Below are 16,406 nucleotides of genomic sequence, written 5' to 3' on the forward strand. Positions count from 1 at the left end.
TTTGCTCAGGATCTATAGTAGGTCAGGCTCGGGGACATCAGAAGTAAAAGCCCTCAACCCCCAGAGCTGGCTCTTGTAGGCCCTGCATGCCCCAAGGCCCTCTGAAAGGGGTTCTGACAATTGGCCGGCAAACTGTGGAGCGCCTAGCGTTTAGAAGCCTGGATACAGAAGGGCCATTGGCCTTTCCCATTTGCACCAGCAGTACATTAAGGCCATGTTTTTTATTTACTTAGTTATTTTTTTATTTTTACACACAAAGGCGACATGCATACAGAATGGAAAACACAGGGTTGCGAATTAACCTTAGCATAATGTCCATAGATCCAATAAAGCATTTATGTAGAGAGAGAGGGTGGAGGACTCCCAGGAGTAGGGACAGAGACGTCCCTGCTAATTTAGAGATCGGTATGAGGCACTGGGTGACAGGGATGAGGCTGTAGTTCACTCTGGGGAGGGAAACATGGTAGCAACCCAGACAGAGAGCCCTGTGGACTCGGGCTCTAGGATCCCCTTTGCACAGATCTATCTCAGACACAAGCCAAGTGTGTCCCTAATGTATTTTCCAGAGTTTCACCAAGGCACTCACCTGGGGAATTCACCATCTTGAATTTCTAGGGTACCACTGTTACCAATTCCAGGAATAGAGCCCTTGGGTGGGTTGAGTTTAGCTGAGACTGAGCTTTCAGTTAGCACTTCAGAAAGATAAGGCTGAAGGGGATGCGAAAGATAGAGAGTTTGAGAGGGAGAAGCTAGGATGAGCTCACTGGGAACAAGAGAAGAGGAGATGGAAGGAATGGGCTCGGGGAAGAGAAATTGCTAGAGGTAGGAGAAACCGAAAGAAAGGGAGGAGAAACAGATAGAATGGGATGAGAAACAGAAGGAGAATGGGATGAGAAACAGAAGGAAAAAGAAAAAGAGCTGGAAAAGGAAAGGGTAGCCATTGAGAAAAACCTAGGATGGCAGCAATGACAAATCTATCAGGGATAAGTAAATCTACATCTAGTTCAGGATAGGTTGGGGCATGGTTCGTAAAAAGACCTTGTGCAGGAGTATGAGGAAGATCAGGACATTTTGGAATGGTTTGTGAGCTTTGAAGTTGCTTGTAAGGCAAAGCTTAAATGAGCTAAGGCATTAACATTGCAGTCAAAGAAAGAAACGTAAGCACCAATCTCCAGGGTTAAATTATCAGCAATTTGTATGAAGACATAAGCTGACATTTGACCTCAGCCTTTGAACACAGTGTTGGGGCGAAAAGTCCTCTGCATGGAAATGGGCGTGCACCCCTTCCCTGAGTACGCAACTGTACTGATGCCTAGATCCCTAATGCTGATTTTGTTCTCATCAGCAAACACAGATCTTGCATGTGCACCATGATATAGGGGTGTCTCATGGACTGCAGTCTTGTTGGACCGGGAGGGGAGCCCAAAGTGCTTCCATCAGAGTAGCGGAAGTTGTATCTGTGCTGGGTGTATGTTTGCCTAGGAAATGCCCAACACTTGGATAATACAGTACTATGCAGTGTGTGCGACCCGCACACATGTGCTGGGTATATGGGCGCCTGTGAGTGATACCGTACATGAAGGATGAAGTGCTGTTCAGCGCGTGCGTGCGGAATGCGTGTGCTCGGTGTATGTCTACCTATGAGGGGTACAAAACAAGTGCTGGGCAGTGCGTGCATGTTAAATGTATATGCTGGGTGTATGTGTGCCTAGGAAATGTACATTACATACAAGAAACAGAACTGTTCAGTTTGTGTATGCTGTATACATGCACTGGGTATATGTGTGCCTGGGGATGGTGCAACGCAGGAAGGACCTTGGGTTCCTTTTGGTAGACCTGCATGGTGAAAACATGCAGAGGTACAGAAATCCCCCAGTAATATTTGTGTACTGCTGCAATCCTGTGAGCTGGGTGAGGCTGGAGAGAGGGAGAACCAGGCTTTCCCTGTACACTTCAAAGGATGCTCTTTGATTCAGTGAGGTCACAGGGAATGGGTCTGGGCAAGAGATGGGTCTGATAAGAGAATCAAAGAGTATGGCTCGGGCCCAGAGCTAACCTTTCAATACACACATGACTGTCACTGACACCCGGGGTGAACTCTAGTCACTGCCGTGGTCTGTGTTGTGGGCTATCAACTCTGCAGTCACTCTTGCTGTGACCGACTGCTTTTCAAGAGGAAGAAAAGCAGCAAAGAGGACAATTCAAAAGAAGCATATCTCCACTCAGCTCCCCCACAACATCAACTTCAAAGACTCAGACCCTAAACCACATTTGGCGTCTGGAAATGGACTGCGAGATAGGGAATTTGAAACCTCAAAAAATGACATCTGCCATGCACCCAGGTGGCCTGTGTGGGGAGGGGAGCTAGGCAAGACTTGTTCCTGTGACCAGGAATAGGGGCCAAGGCCTACTAGTCTCCCTGCTGGGTGAGGAGTCAACCCCTGGGGAATTCAAAACCACCTTCACTGAAGCACCAGTGCCTGCCTACTTGCAAAATCCCTGTGAGGAAGAGGAGAGCTTTGGAGGGAGTGAAGTACAGTGGGAAATCCTGTAAAATATACTCTCTCGTTGCGAGGAAGGGGCTGTTGCACCGATCAGGTTGTTTCCCGTGTGCATGATAAAGTCGACAACCCCTGTGTTTCAAGGGGTGGCCGATGTGAAGTGAGCCGTAGTGAATGCTGTGCCGATCAGGCTGGAGCCCAAATACAGCTAAAGAATTGGCAACCTGTATGCCAGGATGGTCTACCGCGTGGACAACTGCTGTGCTGAACGGGTCGGTGCCATTTACAGTATGGACACTGTGACCCCATATGCCAGAGGGGCTCACAGGAACTAACCAGAAGGGCAGACTGACCCCGGGTATATTAAGAGTGAGGGCGCCATGGGAACCACCACACTCCACCCCTGGACGAGGGATGAGTGAGGAGATTAGGGATCAGCGCGTGCAGCCGGTCTGTATCGAGAGAGGTGAACTCACCAAGATAAGTCGCTGTCAGTCCGACAACCCCAGAAGTGGCACGCTCAGGATCTCTGGACCCTCCAAGTCTACTGGTGCAGGTAAGACAAAATTCGAGCCAGTTGGCTCCCGGGGAAACTGATTGCAAGATAAGGCTGCGGTGTTGGAACACTTTTGGCTTTAGAACAGTTAGAGTAGACTCATGAGACGGAGTACCAGTGGGGCATACATTGGATACTGCCAATAGTGAATGGGGAATAACCACTATCCCTAGAGCAAGGAGAAAGTGGACAGGGAACCGCCACAGAAACACCAGAGCCCTGACCCCAGGGATGCTGCGTGGTTGATTGTGAATGTTGTATTTTTCCTTTGTGTTGATAGCAGTAGAAATAAAAAACCTCTCTCTTTTCATAAAAGTGAGTATTTGGCTGGACAATGATTTATTGCTGCTGAACACGCTTGTTAAGTTGGCAGCTCCTGCTCACTAACATGTCTCTACCACGACCTCCACACCCCGCACCCCACTCTTGAGGGAGCACTGGACTGCTCCGACTATGCTAATTTACACATGTTCTCTCTCCTGTCACTCCCTCTATTGCCCAGAACCCTGGAGACACACAGCGAAACAAGACTACCCACTTCAGCAAGCGCACTGCGTCTTGCGGGTCCAGTCCTGAAATCTCACAAGACTACAGTGAGATGTCCAAAAGCTGCAAGATTAGGTTACATCTTGCGTGAGCTTGCATTTGAAGCGTACCCAAGGCATGGTCAGACCCTTGGATTTCCCCCTCCAAAGCGAGTGAGAATCCTGCTCCAGTTCTGCATTCCTAACAAGCTCACCTGCTTCGGCCTCCAGTCCTCTAGTCTGGTCCTTCAAAGGTTACTTTTCCGATGTCCAAGCTTGAAACCCTGCACGAAATAAGGACAAACAGGAAAAGAAGTTAGTACAAAATAGAAGAGACGCGTACGAAAGATAAAAAACATTGGAAAAGCAAGTAGGTCTTGTCTTGAGATTTTTTACTTGATTTTTAGGTACTACGCTGTGCTGCATGTCTACACGCAATCAACTAAAAATAAGCATTTGCAATGTAACAGGTCTCGCATTTGTGAAAGCTAAAGCTCTTGGTGTTGAAAACGACAATGTTTTTTACCTTTGTTTTTTGTATGCAGTGGAGTGGTGTTATTTGCATAGCACTATTGCCATTCGTATGACCCTGCGGCGATGGAGAACCAGAAAAAGGGGAACAGGTTATGAGGGAGGGGAGACAAGAGTAATATGCTGGCTGGAAAAAACAGCAACAACAATGGAATTATAGACTCTTGAAGCCAGAACATTTTAAACAGGACTCTGCATTTCACAAACATGACACATAATCCACACCGTACTGCATGATGTCAGATCACAACAACAAACATATCGTAGCTCAAACGAAGACCAAAAAAATGCATGACACGCGGAGCTGGGCACTGGCATGGTCTCTCCAAACTTTAATCCAGGGCCGGCTCTAAGCATGTGCAAGCTGTGCACCTGCACAGGGCCACCAAACCCCAGGGGCCACCACGCCAATATATATCCTTAATATATTAATCCTCTGAGGATGGATACATATTTGCGTGGAGGCCCCTGGCAGGGATTTGGGGGCCTCTGGCTCTGCTCCACTTCTAAACTCCCTGACCCCCTCCCCTCTTTACTGGCCTGCGCACTGTGGTGTCGCAGGAGCTGGCCTCCAGGGTGGAAGATGCAGAGACCCAAGCGAGACGCAACAACTTACGCTTTGTGGGCCTGCCTGAGGGCTGTGAGGGTGCTTCCATGATCGGCTTAATCACCCGGTGGCTCACGGACCTCATGCCAAAAGATCGCCTGTCCTTGTCCTTCATGGTAGAACGTACCCACAGACCCTTGATTCAAAAACCTCCTCCTGGAGCAAATCCCAGGCTGGTGATCGCCAAAACCCTGAACTACGCCGACTGAGATGCAATCTTGGGCTATGCCAGGACACATAAGGACAGTATCAAACACGAGTCTCGGACCATCATGGTGTTTCCGGATTATACGCGCCTGGTCCAGCAGCAAAGCCAGTCTTTCACTGCTGCGAAGCGCAGGCTGTGAGACTTGAACATACAATACATGCTGCTATATCCAGACAGGATGCGAGTGATCTAAAACTTCAAGTCATTCTTCTTCGACACTCCAGAGACTATTTTTGCTGGGACAGACGAGCGCCCCCAGCTCCGGTCAGGTTCACCGCCATTAGTGGATTCTGTCTCTTCACGCAGCTCACGAAGGTCATCGACCAAGGAGAACCAAATCCAAGAAACGACGGGGTTCCAGATCGGACAGGTTGTCCGCGAGCCCGGAGCTGCCCCCCTGAACTTTTTTGGAGCATCACAGGCAGCCAACAGCAAGTTGACATTGATGGTTGTTTATTAAGGCTCCCTGTATGAATTTCCTTCAGGGGGCGTGGATGCTAGGCCATGGGACTGCCGAGTCACAGACTTATTGTGCCCCTCTTGTTCTCATGTTTCTTGGGTGGGTAGGGTCCTTTAGGTGTGAGGGCGCGGGCTACCCCTGTTGGGAGCCTGGTGTACCTCACTTCGCGTCAGATACTCCTATTTTCTGGTAGTGTTGGGTAGGGGGAGGTGTGGTTTTAAGGGAATGTAGATTTAGGATGTTGGTGCTTTATTGTTATATGCAGACAGACCATTCAGGTTTTGATCTCTTCGCTGCTATTGTCTTCAAGTCAAGAGAAAATGGTGCTAGGTGATGTATCCCCTCTCGGGGACCTTACTGTGGTCTCATGCAACGTCAGGGGCCTCCTAAACAAAGTGAAACGAGGTACTGTTTAGCGTCAGGTGAAGAGGTATGGGGCAGATATTCTACTTTTGCAGGAAAACCACCTCCTGGGTACCAAAGCCCCATTTCTAGCCCGCTTTGGCTTTTATCATGTGTATCATGCGGGTTTCACCAGGGGTTCCAGGGGGATAGCCATCTTAATACATCACATGGTCCAGTTTCAGCACAGAGTACACAAGGCAGATCCCAGGGGTCGATTTCTCTTTGTCACGGGCACGCTGTACGGGGAAAGGGTTACCATAGGTAGCATTTATGCCCCTCCCCCGCTAGAGACAGCCTTCCTTGATAAGATTTTAGGCGTCTAGGGGGTTTGACCCTTCTGGTGGAGTGACTGGAACGATACAATGGGACCATTGGACCGGCAACACAGTACTGACAGCCCACCATTACTGGGCCCTACTAAATTGAACACATTGGTTTCCACCCTGGGTGGGCTGACGTCTGGCGAGAATATCACCCCGCAGAAGATAGCTACACATATTTGTCCGCAGTCCACGGGTCACAGTCCCGTTTGAACTATTTCTTTGCCCCTCGCATATTCCTTCACATATTCTCACAAGGAACACATCAGCCCCGCGGGCTCTCTGATCACTCCCCGGTCACTCTACAATTCCACAAATGCTCACACAAACCCCACTTCTGTTGGCGCATGTCTCCCTTGCATCTCCAGTGCCAGATTATCAGAATATACTTCGCACGGCGATCACCACGTACCTAGGCAATAATGGCCCCTCCGCCCTATCCCGATCTACCCCATAGGAAGCCCTCAAGCCTACTGTTCGGGGTACCAAAATCAGCTATCGCACAAAAGAAAAATACACACGGCGGAAGCAACTGGTGGCATTAGAGTTGCACCAGATGGCCCTGGCTTTGCAGCTTAACCTAGACCCTAGCCCTATTATACGGCACAACCTGATACAGGTGCAACAAGAACTGCAGCAATATCTCATGGGTGAGGGCAAGGAGATTTGGGAGGCATCACAACATTGGGTTTATCAATGGGGCGACAAGTCAAGCAGAATGCTCCACCGGCTCTGCCAGGCAGATGACTACCCGGAGAGTGTCCCCACTATTCGTGGCGTAGATGGGTCCTTATATAAGTCACTGGAGGGCGTTGCCAGGGAATTTGTGCAACATTTTACAACTCTTTATGCACAACATGAACAGATCTCGGCCGAACTAATAGCGGAATTCCTCACGGACATTCTGCCGTGGAAGCTCCCTGATCATTTACATTTGGAGGCCCCTATTACAGTGGACGAACTGACGGGTGCCCTCAATGCGATACACCCCAGCCGCGCCCCTGGTCCTAATGGAATTCCTACGGCCGAACATTAACCTCTTAGGCCCCCATCTATTGGCGGCAATCCAGGAGGCCACAGATCTAACCATTTTGCACCAGGATTGGCGACACGCGGAAATAGTGTTATTTCTCAAGCCTGGCCACCCTCCAGACGATCTCTCCTCTTGGGGAAAGTCCTTGCCGATCGCCTACGGGCATGTGTCACAGATCTGATACATCTCGACCAGTTGGGTTTCATGCCTAAAAGAGCTACCCGCCACAATATCCGGAGGGTACATAACACAATGACAGCTGCCCCAGGGCTCGGTCGGCCAGCCGCCATGCTCTTGGCCGATATTGACAAAGCTTTCGAGTCGCTGAGCTGGGTGTACCTCTTCCAATTGCTCGAAGCGATCAATTTTGGGCCGCGCTTCATTGCGTATGTGTGCCTGCTCTACACCGACCTAACGGCGTCAGTGCGCATCGCGGGGCACCGCTCCCACCCCTTCCCCATCCAAAGAGTCACTCGACAGGGCTGCCCTCTGTCCCCGTTATTGTTTGCCCTTGCGGTTGAGCCATCAGCGGTGTGGGATAGAAATGACCTGGTGCTCCGTGGTTTTGACTGGTCTCAGTCGAGATCGGACCGTATCGCATTATACGCAGACGATGTCCTCTTTTTTATAACAGACCCCTGGTACTCTGGCACCCGTATACTGGAAATCCTCAGGGTGTTTGGGGAAACTACAGGCTTACACACTAATCCCGCAAAATCTGTGCTGTTTGTGGTGTGCGGTCACCAGGGTCGTGATACGTGGGCTTCACAATTCTCCCAGGCAACGGATGGTTTTAAATACCTCGCCATTTTCGTGTCCCCATGCCCCAAAGTCTCCTGGGCACATAATATAGCCCCATTGCTAACCAGTCTCAATGGCAAAACAGCAATATGGTCTTCTCTTCCCAAGTCCTCATATGAGTGCTCAGCCATCTTTAAGATGGTGTCACTACCCCGTATCTTGTATCACCTCCAAAACTTCCCTTACCCTATTCCGCGCTCCTGGTTCGCACAAGTCAACACCATACAAAACAAATTTCTTTGGAACTGTGGCGCAGTTAGCGTCGCTCTCCGCACATGTGCACAATCCACATACTGTGGGGGGATCGCACCCGTCTACTTATATTATGTGGCGTCCCAAATACTCGTGGTGAATGAATGGTGGTATAACTCCCCCACAGACTAGGCATACGCGATTGAGCACACAGCGATGGAACGGGCTCCCCTCCTTCACCTTCTATATAGTGCCACATGCCTGGATTTTATACCACCTGCCGGAAAAGTCGCGATACAGCTGTGGTGGGCTAAAGTCCGACAGATGGGTTGGAATGGGAAATTCACTCAGAATACCCCACTCTGGCAGGGTACATATCTCTGCCGGGTGGCCGCCTTCAGGGGGTTCCGGGGGGTGAGACCTCGTGGGGATCTCGACCTTCGGTTCGATACAGGGCACCACACTGAAATCCTTCCAGCAATTACAGGCGGAATTTGAACTACATAAAACACAATTCTACAAATTCCTTCAACTTCGACATGCACTCACTCCCCTGATTCGCACGCTAGAGGCCCTTCTAGAGTCCCACCCCCTGGAGGGCCACCTATTGATGGGCGACCTTGGTCTCCACAAGATCAGGCAAATAGATCAGACCCTGAAGACCCACACACTGACAACACTTGACAAGACACGACTTGCGCGGCAGGCTGACATTCCAGACTTGACTGAAGCCATCGCTAGCCCCCGGGGTTCGGCGGTCTCCACGCGATATCACCTGATACAGTTCAAATTTAAGGTCTAATAAGACACCACTTGCTGCTACAGGGGTGTCCCTGTTGTACAGCTACAGTGGTTTGCATTTAGAGCCAATTCCACTACAGCTGAATGACGACTTAATTCCACCAGTAAAAGATCATCGATAAGATACACAGATGATACGGTGATGGTCAGTCCAGAGGCTCACCAATTCCCTCACCTCATGGTTTGCCAGTCCAGCTGGTTTTTAAAGTCTCTTTGCCTAAGCCTTACCATAAGCATGGTTCACCCAAAGCTCCGCCACCACCCGTCGATTGGACGATCATTTAGAAAATGAAGTGAGTGCCATTCCTGGTTCTAAAAGACTTGACCCTCACTACAAGTTGCCTCATAGTTATGACTGGGCTGGTAACAGCAAAGCAGCAGCTAACCCCTCACCCCACCACCCACAACCCCATTGGAAATACGAGATTTGTGGATACTGCTGATCTCTTTGCTTTCACACAGTCTTTAGCTGCTGAAATATGCGTGGAAGTCTAGTCCATATGAGACGCTTCCAGGGAATTGAACCTGAAGGTACAGAATCTATTCTATTCCGTGAATCTTATAAAGCACATAGCTACCCGAAGGCCTCCCAGCGTTAGAACAGTCATCATTATGGCCAGCTCACCAACGTGGGAGTGAGGAAAATCCGGCCCATAAACCGGGCCAATCCGGACAGTAGCGTAACACAGCCCCCGCAGCCCCTGCAGTGTGGGGTGGGGGGCCCCAAGCTGCAGGAGGCCCCTCGGCACAGTCCTCTGGCCTGAAAGCTCCTGATTATATCGGAGCAGGGGTCCCTCCATGTACCTTGCCGGGGGCTTCCTCATGTTTCATTATGCCACCGACTCCTGATAAGGGTTTTTTATCGGGCCTTGAAAAATATAAAAAATGTTACCAGATCTACAGCCCTAGTGCCGTGAATAATCTACTCGACCTAAAAGTAATACACTAGACCCACAAACTGGTCTCAAATTGGGTGATCCTAGGAAGATATTGTGTTTCACAGAGTCACGTTTCTCTTCATTATTACATATGAGAGCACCTTTAAATATGTAAGTTCAGCATATCTGCTATACAAACAAGCACTGGCGTTGCCAATAGGTCTCACAGTAGGAAAGTTGGAGCTATTACAATTGCAAATAACAATGCCTTTTATTTTTGTTTACATTTTAAAAACATAAAGGGCTTTGTCATTTACAAAACCAATATTTCCAACTTTCCTACTGCAAGACCTACTGGCAACGCCAGTGCTTGTTTAAAGTATGTGCTAACTCATTTGCACTTCAGGGTTGAACATGGAGCCAGGAGGCCTAGCTTCATTGGATTTTAGTGTAGTTTACATGGATGTGCTGAATAGTCCCTTTCAGTTTTGATTAGTGTTGGTCACATGAGCTTCATTGGATTTTAGTGTAGTTTACATGGATGTGCTGAATAGTCCCTTTCAGTTTTGATTAGTGTTGGGCACCTGCTCTGGCATGTGACTGCTGGATGCAGATGCTGTAGGCCCGCTGTTGCTGTGCTGTTCAATGGTGGTTGTACTCGTGATCATCATGGACTTATTGCGGTTCTGTTTTGGTGGAGCCCCAACTGCACTCGTTCACTTCTCATGGAGTCTGTACTGCAGACAGCACGAAGGCAGAGCAGTCCATGGGTCGCAGTTGAGTTTCCCCCAGGGCGGATGTCTCACAGGGAGGTGCCCAGACCGGGAGGATTCAATGCTTGCACGGGTGGAGGAGTTGCATAACTAAAGGTCATGCTATTTGTGAACTGAGGTGATGACGCACATCTTCGATTTGACGGGTTTTCACATTCTCCACCATAAGATAGGATTGAGAAATGTTGCAAAAAAAGTGTGGTCTTATTCCCAAAGCTGTTGTCACATTAAGGGCGCATTGCAACTGGAAAAAAGCCATAATTAGTGCACGTGTAAAGTTCTTACCGTTCATGAACTGTTACTAATGCAGGCTTCCTTGCACCTGTAAAATGTACGCACAACGGGCCTATTGCTAAAATTCTGTATTACCAACCCTTGAATTTCTAAGGGGTAAATCAGAAGAGCTTTGAAAGACGCACCGTATGCAAAGAAGATGCGATTTCAAGCTCTCCGTGATTTTACAGAAGTGGGTGCTCCAAAGTGGGGTGAGCGAGTAAATTCCTTGCAAAACGGGGAGCTCCTCTTCACAACTTTAACTGTATCAAAACACACCAATAAAGAAACGACATGTTGAACAAGTCAGATTGATACTTATCTCTGAAGAGGGAATATAATGCGGGAGGGGGTGCAGGAGCTCCGCCAGAATACAGGCAAAGGAACGTCTGCTTCCCTCACTCCGAAGGGGTGTGGAGGAGGGGGAGGGAGTGGGGAATGAGAGGGGGAAGAGCAAGTGAAGGGAGAGGTGGGGGTTGTGGGGAGAGAGAACAGAAAAAACGGTAAGGTGAGAGAACGTGATGGGGGATATGGGAGAAGAAAGGACGAGGTAGAAGAGAGACAGGCGAGAGTGCTGAAAACTGGAGAAAAGGAGCGAGGATAAAAGAAGAAAGTAAAGATGGAAGGTGAGGGGAGAAGCCGGGAAACTGAAAGTACGGCCGGCCTGCGGCCGGCCATGAATAATTAGGGAAACTGAAAGTACGGCCGGCCTGTGGCCGGCCAGGCGTCGTCCTAGGATGACATCGAGCGTCTTCTGAATGAAATGTACCTTTTTTTAAAAATATATGCGCGAGTTCCTTATCGGCCTGAAGGTCAATTAAATAAATGTGAGGATGGTAAAGTTAAAATGCACATAATGATTAAAAGTGAACCCACAGTTTTCTCCCAGGCAGAAACGTGTGTGTTTTTAGTGGCTTGTTTATCAATGCGACTTGACTTTTTTGACCGGTGAGTCACTTGGAAACTTACGGGTTTTAACGCTTTTGCCAAGCTATATTTTATACAGTGGTATAAGCTGACGTTGCTGTAAAGTTGGAAAGTAGACAGTGCAAGAAAAAAAAATGCAATTTAAGGTGAGCAGTTTAAAGCAAATCTGTGGTAATGAAATAACAGAAAGACAAAGGCACAGTTTGTAGCAGCAATGTGTTTTTAAGATAACATGGTGGCATTTTTTTCTGGTAAGAAACATTAAATAGACAATTAAATTAATGTAAACTTTACAGTCTAACATATCAAGCATGCCAGTGCGAAGAGAGAGAGCACATTTGAGACCGCGGATTAAGTGAAAAGGAGAACAAGTCATTGTTGTTTGAAGGGTGGCGCATTCTGAGCAGATGGTTGAAAGTTCTAGAAATGCCACTTCAGCTACATGTAAACGTGTATAAATAAACCAGTCTTACCACTTCTAAAAAGTTACGAGTCCCAGCGATGCTAACTGACCAGGCAGGTGTTTAAAGCCTGATTTATTTGGGGCGATTGTGTTTGTTGAAAATGGAGATCTCGTTATAAAACAAATGGCGTTTCTCGCCTCGTTAGGTTTATTTCTCAGTCACGTGATTTAAATATGTTTGCTTTATTAAACGCGCATTTTTACTAAACTACTGCACAGGTATTAAAGATATTGCTTTTTTTTGTACAAATGTTTTAGAGCGGAGACTTCAAATTTAGCAACGCACGGAGACAAAGTGAAATAATGCGTGAGAAGGGGAGGGGGGATGGCAAAGAAGCACCGACAGAGCAACCATAGAAGGGAGTAAAGAAGCACCCAGTGAGACGTAGTAAAGCGTACGGCAAAAACGCGCATTTTTACTAAACTACTGCACAGGTATTAAAGATATTGCTTTTTTTTGTACAAATGTTTTAGAGCGGAGACTTCAAATTTAGCAATGCACGGAGACAAAGTGAAATAATGCGTGAGAAGGGGAGGGGGGATGGCAAAGAAGCACCGACAGAGCAACACGGAGAAGGGAGTAAAGAAGCACCCAGTGAGACGTAGTAAAGCGTACGGCAACAAGGAGATGACTAAGCAGCATGGAAGGGGTAGAGAGGCACACAGCGAGTAAGCAAAACGAAAACTGAGAGAAGGTTTGGGGGTGAGCCAACACGTACCTGATAATGCAATTAGGGGAGGAGAAGCCGCAGAGCGCATGCTGAGCGAAGCCCTTTGATGTGCTGTGCGGCCGTGAATGCGCGTGCTTGTTTGGTCACGTGATTCACGTGAACTCTAAGAAAACCGCAGCGCAAGAAGCCCTTGGTTTGACGAGGATTTCGAGCACTTGAATTCTCGCTCCCTCAATGCGCTTGCGCGCATTGTAGGTCACGAGACCTAAAAAACTACTTTGGTTTATTACACTACAATTTGCCCCATGTATAATAACAATCTAGCCAACAAATGAAGTGAACATGGCCCCTGACTTGTCTCTGAGTTCACTAACTGCTCTGTCATCAGGGCGGGGCAGGAATGTTTCATATTTAAAAACTCACTTTTAATAAATATATAAATAAATAAATAAAGCATGATTTGGTAGTGCACAGTCATTACAGAAAGACATAATAAAAAGACCACAAACATTCCCACTCACATTCAGTTTTACAGATAAAACTCTACAGAGTAGAAACAATAAAGTGTTGAAATCTGTTTTCAGTAAATATTTATAATTCGCACATCACCAAGTAAAATATTTGGATTTGCCTTGATCCTATTTAAATCTTTGTTTGAATTGAAACAGTGCACTTTCCTAACTGCTGAAATATTTTGACATATGTGTACTGTCCATTTACAAGCTATGTACATGTTGTGTGCACACCCTGACTGTCAGACAGTTCACGTTACAAAATTCTTTAACATTGCCGTCAAAGAAAGAAAAGTAAACACCAATCTCCAGGATCAAATAATCAGCCATTTGTATGAAGACAAAAGCTTCCCTCGGTGGTGGGAGTGGTATCTGTGCTGGGTGTATGATTGGCAGAGAAGTGTACAACACATGAATAATGCATTACTATGCAGGGTATATGGGTGCCTGTGAGTGAAGGATGAAGTGCTGATCAGCGCATGCGTGCGGAATGCGTGTGCTGGGTGTAGGTCTGCCTATGAGGGGTACAATACATAGAGCATACAGTGCTGGGCAGTGCATGCATGTTAAATGTATGTTTGCCTATGAAAGGTACATTACATACAAGAAACAGGACTGTTCAGTGTGTGTATGCTGTATACATGCACTGGGTGTACATGTGCCTGGGAATGGTACGACGCAAGAAGGTTTGCGTATCAAGTAAGAGAGAGAGGACTAGATAGCTAGTCCATATCCCCAAGGATTTATATGTAATCAAAAAGGACTAACTGTGTGAACGTATTACAGGACTAAAGCTGTATTGTGAACGGAAATCCATTAGGTTTAGTCATGAAGCCCTCACCCACCAACCTGGTTGGTGGCATGCTTCATCATCGGGCCCACCCAGTGACACCGAATGTGTCCCCGGTGTGCTTTGACGCCTGATTACAGCTGAGCAGGTATGTTACTGAGAGTGCAGTGTGGTGGTGTGAATGGTGAAGTTAAAAATGCTATACAGTGGTCCCAGTACCCGAGGGTAAATTACATTTTAATAACTGGGCCTCTGTTAGCATTTTAAAAAAAGGCTGGTGGATGTTGTGGTGGTAAAATTAAGACCTCCTACATCCAGATGTGGTCTACATGTTTCAGCCAGTGCCTTAGATTAAGCTGGCTTTGCTCAGGACCTTAATAAGTGTAGGTGCAAGTTAAAACAATTAAGTGAGTGTGTGATTCGACTCTGTGTCGCACTCACTAAGGTGCTCTAAGTGTGCGAGGGGGATTCCCTCACCAAGCATACCTGGACATACAACATGTATGACAATGAAATGGAGTCTTTGAGCAAGTTGCTTAGGTTCACAATAATCATAAAAATGCCGAATTTTAAGTGCTGGGTGAAATGACTAAAAAACTGCAAAGGTGTGACAGTACTGGTGGTACTGTGCAGGTGATGATTTATCAATATAGATCGTAAGCCTGGTGAAGCTAGAGAGCGAGCACCACACACTATGTGGTGGGAGCGTAAAGTAGAAAAGTATTCTCACCCCAGCGTTTTGCCACGAATGCTCCCTGGAGTGATTCGGCAGAGGGGTATGACCCTAAAAAAGAGAAAGGGCCAATAGTAGTGAGACAACCTGTGGGGAGGAAAACGCTTACCCGGGAGAGCGTGGGAGGTCCATCGTACTCACGGTATTGTTGGTCAAGTGGGTGAGGACTTCATTACGAAACCTAATAGGTTTCTGTTCACAATACAGCTTTGACTCCTGTAATAGGTTCACACATACTTTTTGATTACATATACGTCGCAAGAAGGATCTTGGGTTCCATTTGGTAGGCCTGCATGGTGAAAACACGCAGAGGTACAGAAATCCCCCAGACATGTTTGTGTGCTGCTGCATTTCTGTGAGCTGGGTGAGGCTGGAGAGAGGAGAGCCAGGCTTTCCCTGTACACTTCAATGGGTGTTCTTTGATCCAGTGAGGTCACAGCGACGGGGTCTGGGCACATCACAGGAAGGAGATGGGTCTGATAAGAGAATCAAAGAGTAGGGCTGGGGGCCCAGAGCTAACCTTTTGAGGCACATATCACTGTGGCAGACATCCGATGTGACCTCTAGTCACTTCCATGGCCTGTGTTGTCGGTTATCAACTCTGCAATCGGGAAGGAGACTGTGTGCAGCTGAAGAAGCGGCATCCTGCAAGCCAGGAGGGTCTACCATGTGGACAACCACTGTGCTGAATGGGTAGGAGCCAGGTACAGTAGGGACACTAGCCAGAGGGGTGGACTGACCTCAGGCATTGTCGGAGTGAGGACGCCATGGGAACCCACACACATCAACCCCAGAATGAGGGATCAGCACTGGAAACTTCTCATCACCTTCCCCCTTGCCACGGGAGACCAAAAGATTTACTGGCAACAAAGAGCCTCAAGGAAAGTCAAGTCACTGCAGGAGTACAACAGTGAGTGATGAGATTAAGGATCAGTGCCTGGAGCCTGTCTGGATCGAGTGAGGTGAACTCACCAAGATCAGTCACCATCAGTCAGACACCCCAGAAGTGGCACGCTCAGGAACTCTGGACCCTTCAAGCCTGCAGGTGCGGATACAACTAAATTCGGGCCAGTGGACTCCAGGGAAAACTCACTGCTAGACAGGGCTTCGGTGTTGGAGCACATTTGGCTTTAGAACAGAGTCAGAGTAGACTCTTGAGAATCAGAGTACAAGTGGGGCAATCCCTGGGTATTGGCAATAGTGAATGGGGAATAACCGCTATTGCTAGAGTAAGGAGGAAGTGGACAGCAGACAGCCACAGAACCACCAGAGCCCAGACCTCAAGGGGACTGTGTAGTTATTTGAATATTGTATTTTTCCTTTGTGTTGATATTAGGAGGAATAAAATATTTACCTGTTCTCGCAAAAGTATTTGACTGGACAATGGTTTATTGCTGCAGATGTGCACATGTTGTGTTGTGAGCCCGTGTCCACTAATCTGTATCCA

General features: G+C 47.8%; 1 protein-coding gene across 2 annotated transcripts in view; it reads right to left on the minus strand.

Moving 5' to 3' along the window:
• Positions 1 to 16,406, minus strand: part of LOC147700540 (uncharacterized) — an 87,276-nt gene that overhangs the window by 19,342 nt on the left and 51,528 nt on the right. Inside the window, exon 1 of one of the 2 annotated variants that reach the window (XM_086929683.1) lies at positions 3,797 to 3,869. The exons of the other annotated variant lie outside the window; for it this stretch is intronic. The gene's annotated coding sequence lies outside the window, so the exon portion shown is untranslated. Of the gene's footprint in view, positions 1 to 3,796; positions 3,870 to 16,406 lie in introns of those variants that run through there. 2 annotated transcript variants of the gene reach the window in all.

Source organism: Lissotriton vulgaris, chromosome 7, assembly GCF_964263255.1.
Source record: "Lissotriton vulgaris chromosome 7, aLisVul1.2, whole genome shotgun sequence".
Taxonomy (NCBI): Eukaryota; Metazoa; Chordata; class Amphibia; order Caudata; family Salamandridae; genus Lissotriton; species Lissotriton vulgaris.